At 41.3% G+C, this 21,162-nt stretch overlaps 1 protein-coding gene across 1 annotated transcript in view; it reads right to left on the reverse strand.

Annotated features, from left to right (window-relative positions):
* pcdh11 (protocadherin 11) overlaps positions 1–21,162 on the reverse strand; it is a 139,824-nt gene that overhangs the window by 83,487 nt on the left and 35,175 nt on the right. The gene's annotated exons all lie outside the window — the stretch shown is intronic.

Here is a 21,162-nt window from a genome sequence, read left to right on the forward strand (position 1 = left end):
AGATACAAATACATTGCTTACATACAAGAAAACCCCATTAACAAGCAGACACGAGGTATGTCAACAAGCCAACAACAGATGGTCCCACTGCTTGTGATTATGCAAAGATCCACATTATTTGCATACTCACAATTCCATGGTGGAAAAAAAAAACAACACCCCCCCCAAAAAAAAAAAAAAAAAAAACGGAAACAGTCAAGTATCTTGAGCTGACCTTAGTGAGGGATAAAACGCACACATGTATGAGGAGAAAGCAGCAGGAAAGTGATAGCTGAGTGAAAGATCTACCAAGGAGCTGGGAGCCGTGTCATAGGCCCCGTTGTTTGCTAAGCAGGTGTTTTCAATTATACCCTCATATCCAAACATGCAGCTGGGGCACGTTTAATTGTGCCCCGTACGATATCACCAGGACAGATGTGACACTCAACTTTCGACTCTCAGCATTTATATTTAATTGTATGGAAGGAAATCACCTCACCGGCCAGCCTAACCAAATGAGGATTGAAAAAGGAAAAAAAAAAACAGCCAGGCTTTTACTGCAGCATAAACACCACATTCATGAAATATAAATGAATAAACGGGCCGAGCTGGGACAATGAATTTAGTCGACAAAATTTTCCCTGCAGATTGAGTTGGCTATGTAACCATGATACCATCTAATTGATGTGACAAATAAACATGAGTTGTTGTCTTGGGGGATACATGCAAGAAATGGTTGCTTTGTTTGAGTGCACACAAACACACATATGCATGCGTTCATCTAGACAGAGCAATTTCCACCAATGACCTTCATTCCAAGCCATATCTTACTGATCAAGTCGGGAGAGCAAAATCTTTTGCAGCAAGCCAAATGACTTTTCCCAGTGTCACAATCACCTGGACCACCCACCTGCGTACAAAACACTATGATCCTAATGTTCCAGCTCACAAAAGCTCTTTGCCAGCCGACATGAACATTACATGGGCACAAAAGAAGTCAGACTCGAGCTGCTAACCCTGCAGGGAGAAAATATTTTCCTTCTCATTAGCCTTGTCACCTTTCAATGAACTGCGAACGGGACAACATGACCACAAACAATGAACAAAGCTGAAAGTAACACTTTGTTGTAATCATTCCTTAAAAACAAAACAAAAACAAAAAGTATGGTGGCTTGCAATCACAAAAATGGTCATATCTTAAGACTATATCATCACGTTTGTGAGTGTTTGCGAAGGTAGCAAATGTTGCTTTCTCATCAAACGATCTCCAAACCCTCGCCAACAGTTGGAATGTTTTTTTTCTTGTTGCAAGGAAATTATGAACATGCCCAAAATTCCCTTGCAACAAGAAGAAACATGAAAACTGTTGGAGAACATTTGGTGAACCTTTCCGATCTTGAAACCTGATGAAAACGCAACATTTGCAACGTTCATGAACACTCCCAAACATTTGCCTCTCTGTGAGTTACAGGGTTTAAACGCAGATGCCGATCTGTACTAGCCCGAGTGGCTGAAAATGTAATTAGTCCTCACAAACTGAATGGTGATGCCTTCAGAATTGTTTTAAACCACTCACTGGAATACACTGATATAGTTTGCCCAAATATCGACACATCGCTTTCTGAACCTGTCTTTTGAAACAGATATAAACACTTACACATGTGGCATTAACTAACCTTAACTCCAACACATCTACTCACAACACCACAAAAAAAAAAGAAAAAAAAATAGTGGCGTCCAGTAATTTTGTTTACTTTAAAGTGCATGCTTTAAATCACATCGAATTTACCTTACACAGAGCTCCATGACATTTATTTAAAAATCTAAATTAAAGGTAAACAAAAGTGTGGGTATCCGACCGTCAACAGCCATTTTAATCTAAGACTGCAAATAAGACAGACGATAACGTATTTACGAGTAAAAATTAGTTCCGTAAATAGTCCTGATTCTCAGTCATTCAGTTCATACACAGCAAGGAGCCAAATGGAAACTTCAAACCAAGTGCTAATGACATCAACATCGTTTTATAAAACTAGCATATAGCGCCTTACTCTCTGTTTGCAACTCCCATTGAAATGCACTCACACTGGGCTTAAAGGAGCAATGTAGTTCAAGGATTATCAAATGCCCTTGATCATGTGATGTTTTTTTTCTTTTTTTCTAAATTGGTGGCACATAGCACTAAATCCGGGGTGAGAGGAGCTCTTGACAGTGCAGAATGTAACGAGTAGAGGCCTGTGCTATAGTGATGAAAGAGATGAGACTGAACAGTACTTTGCGCATCGGAGTAAAAAAAAACAAAAAGTGCCATGCAAATGAAATGTCTATTACACGTTTGTGTTATTCAATATCTGTATTGCTACTTATGCACATTATCCTTTCCATGAATGTAAATGTTTTTTTTCTTTCATGTTGACACTTGAGTCACCCGTTTTGAGAGAGCCTTATTATTTGGGTATTGGGATGCACAAAAATGTACTGAAGAATATTTGCCTTTGAAAAAAACAACAAACCATTGTATGTCCCAACTGATTTTCTCAACCACACTGCATTATATCCCCCTCGCCCACCCACCCACACACACACACACACACACACACACACACACACACACACACACACACACACACACACACACACACACACACACACACCCTGATGCTGTTCATTAGAAAACCCTGAGCCTGGGGCTATTTTGCAGGGTTTCAATCCCTGCATTATTATTTAGCTACTTGCATTGGACATGCAATCAAAGGGACACGCAATTTGTGCAACACTTGTCCTGCAAAGCAATGCCATTTCCATGAGGCCCAGTCTGAAATCGTATTATAATGAGCCAGGGGCTCTGTGGCGCAAACTGTCCCTCAAAAAAACTAGCCTTCATCCTCAGTGTATTATCACCCCCAATTAATGTCGTTGCCAAGACGAAAATGAGAGGTATCAAAACAATTATTTTGATATGGCTTCAAGCAGCACAAAATTCCAACGTGAATGGTAACGGAACCTTGGATCATTATAATGCCTGCTTACAGGCAGAAAAAGCCCATCAAAAATGACTGAATATCATTTTAATGGATAAAAACCAACAAGGCCTTCATACTGTCTACCTGACATGTTATTGATAGACCATGTCAGTCAAGCTAAAGAACACAAGGACAGCATACAGACAGGCTGACAAGACGTACGCTGACTGCCTTCCATCTTCCTTCCTGCCTCGTATGTTTATCTTGAATATGAGTGGAGTCAGGCACCGTGCATCTGCATACGCGACGATGGTGGTTCAGAAAACCAGTGCCTAAGTGAAGCTGCGCAGACAGCACAGACACTTTGAAACGTTGCCAGGGTGGGCCTAATTTGCAAAGCAGTATTGACAACAAAATACACCACCACTTCAAACCAAATTCTAGTGAAACCAACTGGCACGGCTGCTGAGTTTGTGAAGAGAAGGATTTTGAGTGGGTAACATCCAGTGTCTTGTCTCTTGTTCATAGACCTTGCGCTGCACCAGTTCGATGCGATGATTTTTTTGGCAGGGAAAGAGGGTCTAATTTACATGAGAGGGAGTTCTGGAGTCACATGGGAGCTTGCCTTTGACCAACATGCCAACAACCCTCTGGATAAACAATGCAATTACAACTTATATGGCTACTGAGTTTCAAACAAACTTTCTTAACACAATGTGAACACAAAAGTATGATAAACAGTTATTCTATTTGTGTGGAAATCCTGAGAGGGTATGGGCGCGCGCGCGTGTGTGTGTGTGTGTGTGTGTGTGTGTGTGTGTGTGTGTGTGTGTGTGTGTGTGTTGGGGGAGAGAAAAAGCAAAGCAGTGGAATCATAATTTGCTGACTTGAATCAGATGATCAGACGTCACTGGTAACAACCAGGGCCAGAATATTAATTTTCCTCAATGGACGATGTATTTCCGCACCGGTCGTGGCAGGGATGCAAATAACCAGGTTAGCTTAGCGCAAACTAAACAAATAGGACGACACAAACAGATGGTTTTAAAATTGGTCCAAAACAATAACTGGTTCAGAAAATGGATGGATGGTTGGAAGGCCAGCCTGGCCAATGTATGGCAAGAAATCCTGGAGATTGAGTAAATTATTTGAACATGGTGCAGTTGTATTGCAGTCAGCACAACGGTCCGTGTATGCGATCTTTTCAAAAACTCAACTCAACTCAACTGTATTCAAAGAGCACTTTAAAACAGCCACTGCTGTATACGAAGTGCTGTACATGGAGCAAATATCATATATACAACAATAAATTAATAAGGAAGACAGTAGAAAGCACAAAACAGTAAAACTAAGATCAAGTCTGAAAAAAGGAATACAGTATATTTGGCCACATAGCATAATTGCATAAAGTAATTTTTCAATATATTTCTAAGACAAGAATAACCACAATTTTTAGAACATGTATGATATTTTTTATTGGTATTGTAAAAAAAAAAAACAATGAAATGGGTGAAGAAGAAAGTGAAAGAAAAAGACTCATTCAAAAATACCAACATTTGTACCAAATGTTTTTTTTTCCCTTGTTTTTCATAATAATTGAAGTGTTATGTTGTCGACAATATGAATATGAACCTTGTAAAAGCACTTTGGACAAAATAAGGTGTTGATAAGTGCTGTATAAGTGCACTCAATTTACAATCAAATTTTATGTTTCCTTTTTTTGTGGGTGGGGGGATACAAATAGTAACCATATGAACTGATTCAAGATTCAGTGGTTAAACATTAAATGAACAGCGATCACCCTTTTGTACTAGAAGTCTAGGCAATAAAATATACAGTATTTGGGAGTTTGTTTTTTGACAATCTTTCTTAATGTATGTGCAATTTCGAGAATATGTTTCAAGTTTATGTGTGCTGGTTTGAGGAAAATTTGTTTTTTGCCTCACTATATGAGTAGGATTGTTTTCTTCATAAAAGGACTGATGCCTAATTCTTCAACATCACACACTTGCTAGAGGATCACCAGTCAGCGTGAACTGGAGATTTAGTTTGTCCTTTTTTTTTTCCTCTCTCTATTGGGTTTTTTTTTGTTTTTTTTAACCCAACATATTGAGGTCACCAGAAAAGAGACTACAAGCTGAAAATCTCTCCAATCCATACATGTTTCTGGGTGACTTTCCAAGATACTGTGCATGTTTTGGCTTTGTCTTGATGAACGAGTCTCGCTTTGTTTAAATGCCTTTGAGATACAACTTCGCCCACCTGACGGGAGACAAAGATGTAAACATCACCATATAATGTGGCATGTTCGTCACAAGCCGGAATGCATTTCTCTCTTCAAAGTATATTCTTGGCCCGGTCTCGTCACTCACTCCCTCGGACCAATTTGTCACTCTAAGCCTTGCCGCGCTGCTGCCAGTGCCTGGATGATAGCAGTGGGCCTCTCTGATCCAGGCAGTGACGAGGGAGCAGGCCAAGTGTTACGCGAGCCACCCTGAGACAAACGTCCGGCACTTATGCCGGCCGAACGCCTACATGGCAGTCGACAACTGGCACTGCAGACGCTTTCAATTCGACACACAAAGCGGCTCATCTACTGTCTTGGGGGTGTTTGTTTTGAGCGTGTGCATTGCGTGCATTGTAAAGTCTCTTTTCTCAGCCAGGTCAAGACTGTAATGAGGTCCCCTTGACAAAAATAAACCTACACAGAATACACAAAAGAGGATCTTCTGAATTTATGTGGAGTCAAATTGATGTCATTGAAGAAGGCCGAATGACATTGTTGGCAAATAGCATGGTGCTTCCCAGATTGGCAACTCATGGCGGTGCGGGTTGCTTTATTTGTGGAATTTTCAATATTGTTCCTTTTTATTTACTTTTGATTTTTTGTTTTTAAAATTGTGTTAGCTTTCATTCGTTTTCAGAGCAGGATTGTTATATTAAAAAACAAAACAAAAAAAAACCATTGTAATTTTGTTTTCCTTATAACTCCTTTGTTTTAGGTTTTGTTTTTATTTTAGTTTGTTTTAAAAAATGGTTGTAATTCACGTGTGTAGAATGAAAAACATCAAGGTAAGTCGTGTGCAGTAAAAGCTCAACAAAGAAAGTATTTTTTTTAAAAAATCAAAAAGAAACCGTCCACAAATCAAATACGGCTACTGTGGAACAGTTCACAGACTTTCAAATACAATACGTGTAGTGCATAATAGTGCTACAGAGCCTCTGCTGCCATGGATTGTTTTGACAAGTGCAATATTGCAGTGGATTAACAAGAATAGGATTCAATACCATGTGGCTTCATAATCTGAAATATGTCAAGGAAGTTTAATATTGTTTTTGTAAGCAGTGTTGCACATTTTTATAAGGGAGGTTTGTTCGGGAATTGCGTATAAGGCGAGGCATTTCCCTAAAGGTAAAGACAAATTATATTCTATTGTACTATATCTATCTATCTATCTATCTATCTATCTATCTATCTATCTATCTATATATATATATATATATATATATATATATATATATATATATAACTTGCCGCGCTGCTGCCAGTGCCTGGATGATAGCAGTGGGCCTCTCTGATCCAGGCAGTGACGAGGGAGCAGGCCAAGTGTTACGCGAGCCACCCTGAGACAAACGTCCGGCACTTATGCCGGCCGAACGCCTACATGGCAGTCGACAACTGGCACTGCAGACGCTTTCAATTCGACACACAAAGCGGCTCATCTACTGTCTTGGGGGTGTTTGTTTTGAGCGTGTGCATTGCGTGCATTGTAAAGTCTCTTTTCTCAGCCAGGTCAAGACTGTAATGAGGTCCCCTTGACAAAAATAAACCTACACAGAATACACAAAAGAGGATCTTCTGAATTTATGTGGAGTCAAATTGATGTCATTGAAGAAGGCCGAATGACATTGTTGGCAAATAGCATGGTGCTTCCCAGATTGGCAACTCATGGCGGTGCGGGTTGCTTTATTTGTGGAATTTTCAATATTGTTCCTTTTTATTTACTTTTGATTTTTTGTTTTTAAAATTGTGTTAGCTTTCATTCGTTTTCAGAGCAGGATTGTTATATTAAAAAACAAAACAAAAAAAAACCATTGTAATTTTGTTTTCCTTATAACTCCTTTGTTTTAGGTTTTGTTTTTATTTTAGTTTGTTTTAAAAAATGGTTGTAATTCACGTGTGTAGAATGAAAAACATCAAGGTAAGTCGTGTGCAGTAAAAGCTCAACAAAGAAAGTATTTTTTTTAAAAAATCAAAAAGAAACCGTCCACAAATCAAATACGGCTACTGTGGAACAGTTCACAGACTTTCAAATACAATACGTGTAGTGCATAATAGTGCTACTAAAGTTCTCAACTCTGAGGTCTTAAAGCTTCAAGATTGGATGGTCTTGCTTTGCATCCCTTGTTTGCCAAGCTGCCAACTTCTAAAGTGGATTTGTGGCACTGCATAACCCCCTTGCCCATTTGCTTTTATCGTTGAGTCATAGTCACATTGGATGGATGGTAGACATACAAGGAGACAGACAGAGAGAGGGAGGAAGTGAGGGACGGAGGGAGAGAGAAAGAGAGAGAGAGAGAGAGAGAGAGAGAGAGAGATCAATCCATCGAAGGAGCACAAGGCAACAAAAGGGATCACATCATTTTTCAAGTAATACCCTCATTCACAATGCTTGGATGCTATTTTACTGTTTTGCTTATTAGCAACAGTGTCGACCTCACAGTGCAGAGGTCTTGGGTTCAATCCCCGCTTCGGCCTCCCTGTGTGGAGTTTGCATGTTCTCTCCGGGCCTGCGTGGGTTTCCTCCGGGTACTCCGGTTTCCTCCCACGTTCCAAAAACATGCATGGCAGGCTGATTGAACACTCTAAATTGTCCCTAGGTGTGAGTGTGAGTGCGGATAGTTGTTCGTCTCTGTGTGCCCTGCGATTGGCTGGCAACTAGTTCAGGGTGTCCCCCACCTACTGCCCGAAGACAGCTGGGATAGGCTCCAGCACCCCCCGCGACTCATGTGAGGATAAAGCGGATCAGAAAATGAATGAATGAATGCTTATTAGCAACAGTCACCCACTTTACTGCTGCTGTTCTCACTCTGATTGGGTGAACAGGGCGTTAGGTACATTTAAAATGACATTAGATTCATGTTGTTGTTGAGTGTTTCATATGGTCAGGGCAAACGTTATTTGGACAAATTATGTTCAGCATGACCAAACTGTCTGCACTTCAGGATATTCCTGTCGTATCTTCCTGTGACTTGTGTTGAAGTAACACTTAAGGGAAGTTGGTAAATACATGCTAATCAGCTCGTGTTTCACAACTTACAGAGAAGCTGTTCTGTTTTGATGAGCTGTGTACTCTCCCTGTAGAGGTGCTCAAATTCCACCTTCCAGACAACTTTGTTTTTCGCCTCTGCCTTTTGCAACCATGTTTAGGATTAAAATTGTGCGTGTGATTAATGCAATTCTACATCGATTGATAAGTGTGCAAGGACCGGCCCCAACCACGCTGCACCCAACAATCAAACCTGTTAAAATTGACCGCTTTGATTGCCCAAAACACAGAGGGCTTGATTTACCGGTACCAAGATGCTAAAGTGCAGGTGCTAAATTGTGGTTTAGTGCTAACAGATTGCATATGCCATCGGTGTGTGTGTGTGTGTGTGTGTGTGTGTGTGTGTGTGTGTGTTGCACATTATTTAAGATCGCAATCTTTTACTAAGATCCCAAAAAGAATGTTCTAACTTGTGTTCACTCACTCACAACCGGTGTCCAAGTGGTTGATAGATCCTGCTGTTTTTAAAAGAGGGTGTGGCGCTTTCGGGGGTGTGGTACATTTTTGCCATGGAATATTGGAGAGAGCACCACACACATTAAATGAGCTCAACTTAAATGAACTGAACTCAACTTTTTTTCACCCCATGATTGTGTTGGCGCCTGCCAACACAAAGCAAATCAAGCCCGAGTGGCTCGTTGAATGCTGAAACCAAGCCTTTGTTTTCTACCCAGCTCACCAAGCAGCAAGAGCATTTTTTCCTGCCCAAGTGTAAATCAGGGCTTGATTGGAAACAAATATGGAAAGGTCCAATCAGTTTCTCTTGTATGGGCCTGGTTAACATGTGTGACTGCTCCTTGAACACTGATGGCAGAGACTTCAACGATTAAGGACAGAGCACAATCAAACCAGCTGTGCTTCAGCCTCCCCATGGCCCTGCTTGTGCCAGCCATGTGTTTTACACCAAGAGCAAGCAGGGAGGCATCCACCAAACCCCTCAGTCTGGGGAATCTAAGCCGCACATGAACTTGACAAGTAGGCAGAATGGGGTTTCAGTCATAAATGTGTTTCCCGAGGGATAGAGAGAGAGAGAGAGAGAGAGAGAGAGAGAGAGCAAGCAAGCTGCTTGTCATGCATAGATAATATTATTGGTTGTGTTTTTATTTATTAATTTATTTTGGGGGGCAAGCAGGAGTTGTCAGTTGATGAGGCACAATGTAAAATGAAGAGGGCAGCGTGGATGCCAGTGCCCATCACAAGCACAACAATGCCCTTAGGCCAGGCTGGGGACATACACCCATGTTTAATACGACCATTCTCGGACCCACCAATCCTCAATGCCCTGAAAACACACACACACACACACACACACACACACACACACACACACACACACACACACACACACACACACATATATATATATATATATATCACCCTTTCGATTAATTGTTCACTTTTTGCCAAAATGCTGCTGATTGTAGTTGGGTTCACTGAGACCATACAGTGCTTGTATCTCGATTCTGTGCTCATATGTCAAAGCAAAAACTGACAAACGTGACAAACGATGGCTGATATCATGAAAAAAGGCACTTATATCTCAAGGCACCACTGTACATAGCAATTTTTAATAGTGTGATTTTGTTGAACTTGTCTGCTTTTATACACCAGAATGGAATTTCCACTGAATTTCCCCAATGTGTGATAGTGATAAAGGCTGATCGGACAGTATTACATTAAAAGCTGTTATAACCCATGCATTTTTTTCCTTACTTTATCAAAAGGGAAATACATCCTGTATCTTAAACTTTTTTATTCTCTAAAACAATCCCAACATCTCTTTAATTTAGAAATAAATATGCTTTTTGTAGCCTACATACTCAATATACACAGAGTATATGGCATGCACAAATGGCTTTAGGCATGAAAAAAACTAATTACTGAAGTAATTTCTTTCTTGAAGACTTGATGAATAAGTTGTCATCAAGTCTCCAAAGTCTGCCTTGTCAATCTCTGCATACACTAATAACATAAAATCTCTGTTGTGCTGAGAATGAGTGGAATGACAAGAACATTTTGGGAAATTATAGTTCACGGACATCCACATCTTTCAAAGCACCATGCTGTACATGCCAAAACAGTGGTAGGCTGTCAACCAAAAGTGCGTTCAAGGCCTTGTAAACAAGTAATAGAACTGTCATTGGTGAAGGCAGAGGTTGTGACCATGGTATGGCTGGGATATTTGATTCTCACCCAACATTAGCAGCATCTTTGGGAAAGGCTTTATAGATCAGAACAAAGGAGCGGTAAGGCTTTATCAGAGCCAACACAGTGAAACACACGATGGGATCAGAACCCAAAGGTCAGTTGCGGCTGTGAGCTGTCATGTTGTCTGCTCTGTTTACTCTGTGCTGGTGCCATTGGACACGTAACACACATCTTATCTTGAATATAAACTCACTAGACAGTTCATTAGGTACAACTGCACAATGTAATGAAATTCGATTCAAGGATCACTTTTGAATCATCCTGTAAAGGAGGGCTTATCTATATTCAAGATGTCTTTCTTACATCATGGTTACCTAATTGAAACAAACAATAATAGAATTTCTCAGTAAGATGCAGCGATGTACAGCCTTCTACTATATAAATATGCATTTCAGCCACACAAAAAAGAAAAAAAAAATGGATCAAGTCATGTTACAAGAATAACGTTGCAATAATATAATCACAAAAATACCCTTTGCATTAAGTTGAGGAAGGTTGAACATTTAAGTAAGTCTCAAACATATACATGAACACATTCACTGTTGTGGATGTTGACGGTGTACTCATCAACTGGAATGGCCTGCCACCATCAGATATATTTGTCATGTACGTTTTTACAATGGGTAGGAGTGGAAGGTCTCTTCCAGCTTGCCTGTTCAATTCATGCTAGTAAACTATTGTGATGATTGACAGAGCCTTCTAGTTAATTAATCAGGCCCCCTTAACATACATTATTAAATGACAATTCAAGTGACTTCTACCGCCAAAGTCAACCCAAGAGTTGCTTAATTTTTTTCTAGACTTGATGTCAATATTAGCAGACAATACCACAACGATGTGACTTCTACTGGGTTCCACTCATCGGTTAAGACAAATCCCTAATCCCTCACAAGACAATAATAACAATAATCATGTAATCCTTATTCCCTGATGGAACTATTTTCCGAGAAAGATTTCTTTGGGGGTTCCAGCAGAGGTTCTATTCGATGGAAGGAGCCAAAGGGAGTTATTTAAAGACAAGGCAATTAAAATAAGACACAGTGGCCAATTCTCCCCTCCGTGCTAATCATCTCTGATACAGATGTCGCAGTATTGTTTCGTATTGTGTTGTATCGATTGTCTATCATTGTACACTGTTGACACACTTATTTCCATTTCTTGAAAAAAAAAAAGTATGAACACCTGTTGTTAGAGAAGCATGCCATTTTAACCAACGTGATATACAAGCTGGAAATGTGAGGAGAGTGTAGGGCCGCAACAGATGCTGCTGACTGGAGAATAAACTCGGCACACATGAAAGAGGATGAAGGTCGTCTTTATTCCCGGACTTCAGAAAAGCCTGCCAGACCCACACACGCATTCACAAACAATATTCAAAACACCACAAACAACAATGAGTCTGCACACATTGAATCATGGCTGAACATTGACAACCGTTCATGGCCATAATTAATCATGAATAATCCACTAACAGAATGTTCACGACTCATCTCGCTGTCAGCATGCGGGCTCTTCCATTGTTATGCAAATCGAATTGTGATTAAAAACACATATGATGCATGCACGGCTTCTGTGAGTTCTTTCATTTGAAAACATCGCTGTGTTTCTTTTGTTTTACTGTGTTGTTTGTCTTCTTATAAAAGCCAGCATGTCTATAGAGTTTCTCGCAGGATGAGGTGGTTCAAAACCTCTCTTTTCCCTGTTCAGGGGTAATGCTCCCCACTACCTCCTACCTGTTTGAGATGGCAAAAGTAAAGCAGCACAGTTTCCAAAAATTCTGCCCCTGAAACATATTTTGTCAAATGATTCTCCTTTCTTATCCTCTTTTCCTCTCCTCACCTTGGACTCTGACATTCTCCCACCTCTCATTACCTAGCCTTCTTCATAGACCTCAGTGGACGTGCAGACTCCTCTCACTTTTCTCTATCCACCTACCGAGGGCACAATTTATCTTTTGCTCCTTTTTTTTTGCACCATCTCCATCTGTCAGTTATACATCCATTCCCCATCCCCTCTCTCAACCAATCATTGACCATTTTCCCTCCCTGGCCCGTTCTACACCCGCCACTCCATCCCGCTGGTTTGTGTGCCACACCGGTGCTCCTCTGGCTGTGCTGCAACTTGATCTGCTTCTGCATTCACTTTCTGCGCCCACGTCAAGTGAGTGACGCAAAGCTTGGAGAGGGAAGCTGGGGTTCTCCCTTGCTGCTGCACGCGCTTGGACGTCTTTCTTAACCGAGAGGGGATGACTTCACCCTTGTTGAAGTGAAAGGTCGATATGGAAGGTTTGCTGCAGAAGTGAGGAGGGGGTCTCAGTTGGGGGCCTCGGACTGGTGCACTGGAGTGCTAATTACGGCTCTTCGGGCACTGTTCTGTGGGGCACCATCGCCACGGCTGTAGAGCTCATTTACACAGGCTAGCTAAAGCAGATCAGAGACACAGTATGCGAAAAAAGGAGGGCCGCCCAAATTACGGTTAATCAGAAGCACCTGTAGACAGCCAGAGCCTCCCTCCCCATTACTTTCCGTAACGCACCCACCTTTCCCCAAAGCACACACTACTCCTCGCTGCTGTAATTATTGCAATTGCCTCACTTGACTTTCATTCCAAGGCATAGAACTGCGCAGCTTGCCTTCTAATGAGACACCCAAAGCTATGATCTGGAGGTGTTATTTATTATCTGATTATTCATTCTGCACAGCACGTATAATGTCAATTATTTAGATTTGCACGTTAGCAGGGCATGTGTTGCAGAGCTCTCCCCAACTGCGCTTATCGACATTCACCTCTCATCGCCTCATCACGGCGGATAGAGCGTTAATTAGGTTTGAGCTTGATGTACACACAACTAAAGGGACGTGATTCGAATCAAACGGTGTTTAAATATGAAATGACACGTATGCATTAAACTTTAAACAACTTGAGTTCGTTTGGGCAACAAGACTAAGTCCGCTTCGATGTGATGGCAAATAGAGGTATATAGTAGGGATTAATAAAGAGACCAATGTGATGTAAATGGGAGAGACCCACCAAGGTATCAAAGAGTGACGTCGCACCTCAACATTTACAGTTGGACAAGCCTTTTTGGATTCAAGGTGAGACATTTTTCAACAAACAAGAACAAGTCACATTGCTTCAACCTTTGCGGATTCTTGAACACATTTTCTCTTTCTATTTTGAATTGCTTTCTTTATGGTTGGAAAAATAAGGATCCCTTCATAAAGTTATTGTCGCGGGTATTATAAATGTAAACACCACCAAGGGCTTGTAATTGGATCACACAAACACAATCTGGGGAAAAAAACAACAACATTACGCTCATCAAAATATAAAGAGTTCTGTCACTAAACATAGAACGTGGCCTCATTATTTCAGCTTGATGAGCTGCCACACCTGACAGAAACATGACACATGGCAAAAACAAAAGATCTGTGCTCCTTGCCTGAGCAACTCATTCCCTCGCGCCCACTGAGAAGATGTACAGCAGTTTGCACTGGGAAGGGGGAAAAAAAAAATCAAGTTCAAAGTCATTGTCTCTTTTACAAAGTGGCGAAACATTTGACAAAAGATCCACATTCATACGTTTTATCTTGAATCTTGGTTGATGAAATGGAAGTGCTGCGCATTTTGTTATGTTTGCGGTGGCAAGGTGAAAGGTGAGTGTGAGAAACAAAAAGCAGGCAGGAAATGGGTGGGTGGAGGAGGGGGTTCGAGTCTTTCAACATACTTTCTGTCATGGTCGAAAATCAAATTCCTCTAAGTTTTATGAAACACACTGCCACACGCTTAGATTTGTACTTCTTTATTGTGTTTGTAGTTATGAAAATCAGAACACGGGCAAGCTAAGGGTTTATGACAGAGTTTGTACAACTACATTGTCATAGATTTCCGCTGTTTACAAGATGATGGATTACGATCATCAGTGCAGGGCCTCTAATCTAATCTGGAACACTGCTCATCAAAACGGCTCTCATAGGAGGTGCGCTGATCTGGGATCACAAAAGATGTCCTTGTTTTTTCTCCATTTTTAGACTGATCTAAAGCTAAAAGTGATGTTAGATCAGCAATGTCACTTTGAAAATAATAGTGCTGATCTATTTTGCGCTCTGATGTTGAAAACAACACATCTCCACATGGTATCAACATGACTTTTAAGACTGTGAAAACACAAATAGACGGAGAGACAAATAGATGACAAATAATGTGTGCTCCCAACGATTGCACACAAAACATACAAGGTATAACTGGACCATCCAAATATGCGACCAAAATCGAATGCAAATAATTGTCATAAACGTGAAAAAAAATCAAGATTCGGGTAAACCCACACACACACACACACACACACACACACACACACACACACACACACACACACACACACACACACACACACACACACGAGTGACAATCGGGATGTTTCTGCACTTAACAGGCTGCAAACGTGCATCCCTGCCGCCGCGTCAGGTCTCAACTACTAAAGCAGTCAGTGATTTCCTTTTCACAAATTAAGAATCTCGTTTATTTTCCTATTTCGTTCATCTTAGGGCAAGTATGGCTGTTGCTAATCATGACATCCGTGTGCGCGCTCCTGCGGATGCGTGTGTGCGTTTGTATATGCATGAACGTGCGGTAACAGGTTGATCGCGGGAGTTTGGTTGTTTCCGAAATGTTTGGTCAAAAAAGTTTGGGCACCCCTGAATTAGAGTAATCAATTAACCTTCTGTGCATTTTCTTGGAATGTGGGAGGAAACCCGCGCAGGCACGGGGAGAACATGCAAACTCCATAGAGAAAGGCCAGAGCCGGGAATCGAACTCTGCAACTCTGCCCTGTGAGGTGCTACCCACCGTGCCGCCAGTTGGGAACCAAACAACAAAAAAGTGAAAAAAAATCATAATAAAGAAACACCTGGTTTTCTTATCGGAAAATAATATCAAGTGCCATCATTAATATTTTGTTGAGCCACTAAGTAGCGAGATTGTCAAAGAAAAAGCTACATTTCTCCATTGGCTGAGAATGCAAAGACGAAAGAGCTGAGAAGAAAGGAGAGATAGAACACTTGAGAGCCTGCTGCCAAGGAGCCCAATTCATTGACTCCATGAACTCATGTGCATCCAATTCATTTTTTAGCAACAGGCACAAATAAAACTCAAAAAAAAAAAGAAAAAAAGAGAGAAAAACCATACTATAAACTGGTGGTAGGCTGAATTTAGCTTGGTATCCACAAGTAATTTTTCTTGTGAAAAATCACGTGATGTACTGTAACCTGGCGACACCATTCTCTAGCAATTTGTCATTTGGAATCAGAGCCAAATTAGATTCAGCACGGCACAAAACCAGTTGCAGAATCCCACACCCTGCACGATGCAAGTGAACTTGGGGTTTGTCGATGATTAGACCGTATAATGTACTACAGCCAAGAATAAAATATTTCATAAGCCTAACATTTAAACGGATATATACAGTATGTACATTGCAGTCATAAATAATATAATGACTGCAATCTTTTTTGGCTTTGGATAAAAGTCTACTATGAGGCCATTTTTGGCTGTCCTGCTCCCTGCTCACATATAATGACACACTTGAGCTGCTAAGCCTGTCCTTTTGAATAGACCATCGCCACAGCAAATGGCACCGCAATGTTAACTGCGTAGTCCAAAGTGTATTTCTTCTCTATGGCCTGCAAGTGCATTTGTTTTCATTAGGTGGGATTGGTCAGCAGTCTGGACCTTCGCGTTCAGTAATGGAGCCTGCGATTGCCGGCCTATTATAGACTCCAAGTGAAATAAATGATATATTGATCTTAAATATTCCACACTCTTGACTCTCTGTGTGCAGCCGCTAACTGAAAGTCTTGTTAACATGTCTTCTTTAGGGACTATCCAGTGGACTATTTCAGCACTTCCCTCGCTGGAGTGAACTTGACAATTGTGCAGTTAATGTGCTAAACTTGACACTGTTTTCCAAATCTCATTGAAATAAATAAAAGATCCCTCATTCAATGCCAAGGCACAAAATTCCCCCTTTGAGATAATTACAAACAAGCCTATGCAAGCCATTTTTTATATATAGAGTACCAATGACTGAATCATTTTTTTCCATTTATTATTCCTTCCGGGGGTGTGCCCATCAACATTCTTCGAAGAACCACACCGGAGTTGCAATGGAGCTCTCCATACGATGTGATGAAAAAGAACAGTCAGCAAGTGAGACGTGCAAGTTTTGACCACTCTGACTTCTGGATTAAAGAGACTCTACCACTGGCTGGTTGTCCACAGTGTTGTTGTGGGGATGCTGGCAGAGATCTTAGGAACGGGTGGGCTGGGACGAGCGATTCAGAGAGGCTTGGGGAGGAAGTGGGGGAAGCACATTTTTAATTTGGGTCATCTCCCAGTCTGCATGGGGCCGAATGATGAAGCCTCCTCTGCAGATTATCTGAAAACACATATGTTGTACTGGGTACCCACCTGAATTAATTGCCCTAATTATTCCTGATAGGAGGGGGAGCAGGGGTGGGGAAACATTTTGTAAAATAGTCCTTTATGCGGCGTGTTTTTCTGACTAAGACCATAACACAGTCTCAAAGGATCGAGGCTGTCTGTCACAACGACAGGTCAAGCTTTAATTGCTTTAAAAGGCGAAAACAAGCGCATGCTTCGTGCCGAAGACTCAAATGGGATTTGCCAAACGGATGGGATTGTTGGGGGAGTCACTACGGGTGCAAGTGGGCACACGAGCATGTACACACGAAACTTGACAGCGGTTGAAAAAAGGAAGACTAATGCCATGACAACAGCGACAAAGATAAGATTAAAAATATATTTAAATATGGAACCATTCCAATATTAGTGGACACAAACAGAAATGACTGTTTCAAAATTAAGGTGTTTGTATTCACCCGATATCGCGTTCTAGCAACTTTTTTGGTCATTGCAGCAGTAAATGCATACTACGGAGATCGGAATTTCCTACACACCAATTCCGTGCGTCACATGTGGCTTAATTATTCGTTTTGAAGACAGTGCAAGTGGTTAGGAGAAAACAACACATTTTATTGACAAACTAGACCAGTTATAATTTCATTTGCTTTGGTTTTGATGTAAAGTGCCGTCCATTCACAACTCAAGCTCAAAAACACGGGCTAATTTCTGCAGGTGTTATACTCCACTTGATTCATCTCACTTCATGTGTAACTGGTTATGTTAATAAGATTTCAACTCAATTTATTCAAGTGCTGATCAATGGCGTGCAATCTCGGCACCTCATGCATTATGTATTTTAATGGAACTCACTTGCTTTATAGCTGTACAGCTAAAGGTTAACAGTCCCAATAGGTGAGACTCCCTGAAGATTAATCTGAACTTCAAACATTTGCCCCCCCCCCACCCCCCCCGATCTCCACCACTCTCCATAAGGCAAAGGTGCACAACAAAAGAGAAGGTTGTTTTATCATCACCACTCCTTATGGGTCATTGGAAGAAAGAAAGCAATTTATTAGCTTCAAGTCTTTTCTAATATTAATATGACCAGAAATGCCAGCAGACATTTTTACTCAGTGAAGAAAGTGATGCAGAGAAGGGATAAAATGGAAGTTGGAAGGAAAGTAAGTGAGGGCAAGGGAAGGGTGCAGGCACATCAGGGGGTGGAGGATAATGTGGAGGAGGGTGAAAGCAAAATGAGGGAAGGGAGTGTGACTGCAAATGGGCATAAAATCACAGAGCATGGAGAGATACCGCACCGTCTTCATGAAGACATTGAAAATGAAAGTCATCTCAGCGGTGGGATCTTAAGCCTCTTCTCCATTCCTCTCTGCAGTTTAATATGGAAAACATTCAGTCGTCTCTGAGGACCATCGTCTCTTGCTGCTGCCACTCCCTGCACAATAAAAGTGGAATGCCTTGCCCAAGATGAGAGTCCCATGTAAGTAGGTGAGGACTGAGGTAAAAAAAAAAAAAAAAAAAAGAAGACCCTCCAGTCCAGACTAAATCTCTAAGTGGAAACAGAGAAGGCTGGAGAAATATCCTGTGAGGGTCACTTCACAGTTTTCACTTTATTGTTTTCTCACTCATCAAGAAGTGCCCCTGGCAATTGGTGAACGGCATTGGACTGTCTGCGAGATGCAGCTTTTCTATGACTATGAGAGGTGCACATTCTAAAGTCCCATTTTGTGTCTGCTTAGTAAAGCTGTGGGATAGATGGCTGGAAATATCCTACTGTAATTTATGATTGTTCAGGAGCAACCAAATGGTGACAGGATGCAGATGCGATGGGTCTTTTTGGGGGTTTTGAATGGAATAATGCCAAAGAAAGACCTGCAGCTGGCCTGCCTTAGTATGGATTGCATCACTGGGACATTTATTTTACACTAGCTATACAAGCAGCCACAAATCAACTGGGCTGTGAGGTAATGAGAAGGAATCTGATTTTGTGCAATCAAAATTTGGCTGCATTAGCCATCATGATTATTCTGTCATTGTTTGAATTTCACACGGATGAAAGTGGATTAATGGCGAGATGTACGATTGCTTAGGGAATAAGGGTATTTGGGCTGGTGAGTGGAGAGCTTAAAGCTGTCAGAAAATCACTTAGTCGACAAAAGATTTCACTCTGACACATGACGAATAACCTGGAAAGGAGCAGTTGCATTCAACACAGCCTGAACTGGGGCCAGACATTTTAACTGGCGCCATCAGTCCTACAGGCAATGCAATTACATGTCACTAATATCTCCCGATGCTCTTCAAACTGCAAATGCACTTTTGCTAAATAGCGTGCCCTGTAATAACTAGTGACAGCACTCAAGGAGACTGGAATTAAAAAAAAAAAAAAGATTTTGCCAGTGATTGGTTCAAAAAGGTTCCGAATTCTCTTCCTGCAGAATTTATGAAGTGAAAACAGCTGTCTGCGGTTATAATGGTTTGCCGTTTCACGCCTCGGAACTCCTCACCTTAGGTTCATAAAAATCAAAAACATGTTTTAAAAACATCTTAAAACTACCTCTCTCTTGGTTAGAGTTCTACCAATGGGTGATACTCATCGGATTTACAAAGAGAGCAAGAGTACACTGTCTGTAGCAGTTGGTGCAGTTCGGGCTCATTTCCATCCGAATGTGGAGTTTTGTGGGGAATTTGTTTTCCTTTTTTTTCATACTTTATTAAAAATGAGCTTGTAATGTTCTCTTTAGTCGCGCCCATAGTTGGAATGCCAACCGCCTACTGGGTCTTCTGAGTTATCTCGGGGGAAGCAAGTCTTGCGATCATGCGACAGTCAAAACTGCCCATGAGAGATGAATACAGCCACCTTGCAGAAAAATAAGCGTACGTGCACGCTTGCAGTGGTTCACATCAAGAAAACGCCGCGGGGCGACGCACAATAGCAGCGCATCGTTAGAAGTTCATCGAGTCGCCTTAATCTGAAGCGAAATCTCTTCACTTGATGGATTAGCTGGAATATCAAAGAATACAATGCAACATACAGTAACTAAGCGGGGCTGATCAGGAGCTGCGATAGTGACAATTTATCCATAGAGGCAAGCGATAGAGAGACACACACGGGGGAATGAGCTCTCGCTCCCTCTATCCCCCCTCAAGGCAACATCAGGGTAAATCTTCGAAGGGATTATCCCAGCAACACAATGTTCTCTGTTATGCACATCGTACGCCTGTTTAAGCACAATTGACAATTTAGTTATTTTTATTGTGCATGGATGAAAGTCTGACAACGGATTGTCTTGCTATTCTCTTTGGGATTGCAAAATAGGCTGGCTATGTGTTATGTTCTTTCGTCGTAAACGCACAGGAAAATCTGAGATTACACAGAGGACTGAGTCAGTCTGCGAATGCCAAAAGTGGAGTGTTTCAATACTGTACCCATTTTTACAGACCGTGCCTGCAAGTAAAGACACATCAGCTGCTTCTTGCTTCAAAAAAAATGGGCCTGGAGCCAGCGGGAGTAAGACAATACCCGTGCAGTGTGAGATGCTTTGCTTTCCAAACTTTAGTTCGCCTGCCAGCGCAATTGAGGCTCCAATCGGTCTTAAGTGAGCCACACATGGGATCTGTGTGGGAAACGGCCTGCTTTTCATTCAAGGTAAACCGATAGCTTCACATATTGGTAAAAAGAGTATCTTCGTCCAAAATCCTGAGCCCATCTTTTGACTGGCAGGCCATTATTCAATAGTTTATTAATTTTCACACGTTTGTGTTTTGTGCCAAATCCCCAGCTTGTATGAAGAGACACAGTTTTGGAGCAATTAAATGAGTCACTCTTTGTTTTACTGATGGCAAGCCCTCCTTATAGCCTCATTTTCCAATCTCTTCCTCCTGCTGTTTCTCCTCAAGACATCGCTTAAAATGTATTTTCATCATAGCGGCGTACGCCTTTGTTTTAACTCTGCTTGCCCCTAAAATCGTGAAAGCGACTTTGACACTTGACGTTCTAAGAAAAAAAGAGGCAAGGGAAAAAAAAAAGTCCTTTGGTAACACAATTCATCAGATAAAAGAAAACAATCTTCACGTTGCTGAGGAATGTGTGTGGTGACTCGCAGCGTGTTTGATGCTTTGTTCTGAAAGTAGTCAAGGACGGTTCCTTTGAGAAGGATTTCAGCCCACAATGCTAAGGGTGGTTGTGGGTTTCCATTTCTGTATATACTTCACCTGATTATTCTTCTCCATAAGCTTGA

This window comes from Hippocampus comes, unplaced genomic scaffold (genome assembly GCF_001891065.2).
Source record: "Hippocampus comes isolate QL1 unplaced genomic scaffold, H_comes_QL1_v1.1 scaffold156, whole genome shotgun sequence".
In the NCBI taxonomy this organism is placed as follows: Eukaryota; Metazoa; Chordata; class Actinopteri; order Syngnathiformes; family Syngnathidae; genus Hippocampus; species Hippocampus comes.